Consider the following 2,991-nt stretch of genomic DNA (forward strand, 5'->3'; position numbering starts at 1 on the left):
GCAAAGCGCTCCACGGCTTCCTTTTTCCCTTTTTTTATTCTTTCGGGATCTCGTGCGGTTGTTCGTGTATGACTCTTTCCTCCAAGTCCATCCACCCGTGAACAGGTCTCCGTCCTGTCAGCCCCGATAAAGCAAATGAAAACACGATCAGGATCCACTTCGTTGGGACATTGCACCAAGCAGGCGAACAAGTATGCTAATTGCCGGAATAGGAGGGCCCCCCTATTAATGCATGTTAATTTGACCATAGTTTCCTGAATGGTACAATGACCGAGACACAGATCACTCGTGAAGCGAGCACACTCTTCATCCAAGCGGACGGTTCAAAAGCGCGTTGTAGTGACGTGGCGCCTCAAATCGCTCACGAGCTACCGAGGCCCAAGCACCGAATCAGAACCACGTGTTCGCTCACTTGAATCGACAGCAGCTCCTCGTGGGCCCCACGTCGCCGCAAGCATCGCCAAACAGGTAGGAGATCGGGTAGGTCGCTGATCGGCACAAAAATAACAAATACGTATTGGTTCACCTGCGCCGGAGGCCGGAGCCACAAGAACGCAAGGCTTACGTTGCTGCACGTGGCCCGCACATGAGAGGCCGGTGACACCGCACCTTTTCACATTTCGTCTGCGGCCGCCGAATCGGATGCATTACCAACGAATAATTTTTAGCACACACATCACACGATGCCACGTCATCCATACCGAAATTGACACGTTGGTTCCGTATATTTCCAGCCGCATACGCTGACCGACCAATTCGGCGGTTGAATACCGACGTAATTACTGTTTTGAATGCCAATTCGGACGAAGTATTCAAATGTTTGACTATAAATTAGACCGACTCGGATCGCAATTTTCCTATGTGTGCACGTATTTTCCCTATATTTGCAAATGTTAATCTATACTCAATACTATTCGAGTTAATTAGTTATTATTCATATTTCGATTTTTATTACTCGATATAATATTAATCTTATAATATATTTAAATATTTTACTTTTATGAATATAAAAAATTCGATATAATCTATACTAAAGATAATTAATTAATTAATTAATTAATTACATGCCTATTATATAATTAGCCTTTACTATTCTCATTGTCACATTGCAAATCACGTCGAAGCAAAAGCCAAACACCGAGTTTTCTCGTGATGCTAACCTTCCAACAAAAGGGCTTAGCTCTTCACAGCATCCAATTTATTTATGGTGGAGTGGGTGAACATTGTAGTTAGTAGCTAACTTCACATAATTAAATTGCAGAACATAAGGAATCTAACTTTATCTTAAAGTTGATGGGCCAAATTATGTTTCACGCAAATGAAAAAGTTGGAACTTCATAAGTTCATGCGTTCCCATCGATGCAATAAAATATGTAATGCAGAAGTGGTGGGTCGGGCAATCACGAAGATTTTGATTGAAATTATTCTGCTGTTTTCAGTGTTCATGATAATTATCTCTATCGGATCAAGGATTGATGAGTACTTATGTTCATGAAATGTTCTCGATCGTATCCATGTGAATTCCTTTCTCTATAATATTATGTGATTTGATTGCTCTACAACCTCACACTACTCATAAAATGACTTGATAATTAAAATTGACGGCATAAATCTAGTGGGTTCCCAAATGTCATGTACGGTATCCCCTGTCATGCTTCAATTTGACCCAATCCAAACCTAATTGGAACCCAAAAGTTCATATTTTGGGTATAATTGAGCTACAATGGGTCGGGTTGATCAATTGGAAAGTAATTTCACTGTATTTGTAGAAGGAAATATAAATAAGCATGACTTTGTGAGCTATAATTCTAATTTAGCAAAAATTAGACTGATTGATTATCTGAAAGTAATAATATAAATTTATTCTATTCAGTCAAGGATTATGCTTGATCTATATGAAGCACTACTAGCACTCCTGGATATTGATTATGATTATTTATATATATATGATGTCTATTTAAATAATAATTTATAAAAAAATTAGTTTAATAATGATTATTTATAATTGTTACTTTGATGATGTGAATATTGATGCTTAAATTGATTCAAATCAATTTACGTCAATATGTCAATATATTAAGAAGATCGATAAGTTATTATATACTTAAACTCTTATATAAAGTTCAATCTATACGTCGGATTCTCAATATAATTTATTCGATACTCAAGTTAGTAATTCCTAAATACTAATTGAAAATTGCATTCTCATTATTGATTGTACTTTCACATCAAATTGTTATCGGAAATGAATATTTTTTTTTAACTTCAAAATATTTAATATATAAAACCTTAAAATATTTTTAACATTCTTATTAATGCAATAAAAATTAAAAATATCTTATTCTGAGTAAAATCTAAGATAGATTAAGCACTAAGTGACTTCACAGCATCAACCAGCTTAACAGATATTAAGTGGTTAAAAAATAATGATTCTGACTACAATAATTTTTTTAAAAATTATTTTTTGTCAATTGTTAATATTTGAAATGACTAACCTGATAGTAATTTATCCACTAAATTAATAAAAAGATTTTGACTGATCATAGCAAGTGGAAAAGAAAATACAGCTTTACTTTGAAGAGGCATATATGCAAATTTGCTAACAAATTAACATTAGTTGAGATAATGTTCGCTTTATAGGAGCATGGGAGAAAGAATAATTCTGTCAATAGTTAATATCTACCCAAATGCTAAAGCCGGAGTGGTTGGATTCGTGACTCAGATTCAAGCTTAGCCCAACACCACAGCGAATCAACACGTCACTCGGGGTGTTCCGATCCTGGTTACCCAACGACCCACCCGAACCCGGAGCAAAGCAGCGGTGGCCCCGCTGGTCTCTATGATCCGGTACAGCTCAACGGGTACGCCGAGGGCCGGTCTGTCGTGGGTTCGTGACCCGGTCTTTGAAATCCGAGTCGCTAAGCGCTTTCCTCTTTGACTAGTAATATATTGTTAACCAAAGCTAATCCTGCTCTCGTCGGTTCCCTTGAA

Source organism: Musa acuminata, chromosome BXJ2-4 (assembly GCF_036884655.1).
Source record: "Musa acuminata AAA Group cultivar baxijiao chromosome BXJ2-4, Cavendish_Baxijiao_AAA, whole genome shotgun sequence".
Taxonomy (NCBI): Eukaryota; Viridiplantae; Streptophyta; class Magnoliopsida; order Zingiberales; family Musaceae; genus Musa; species Musa acuminata.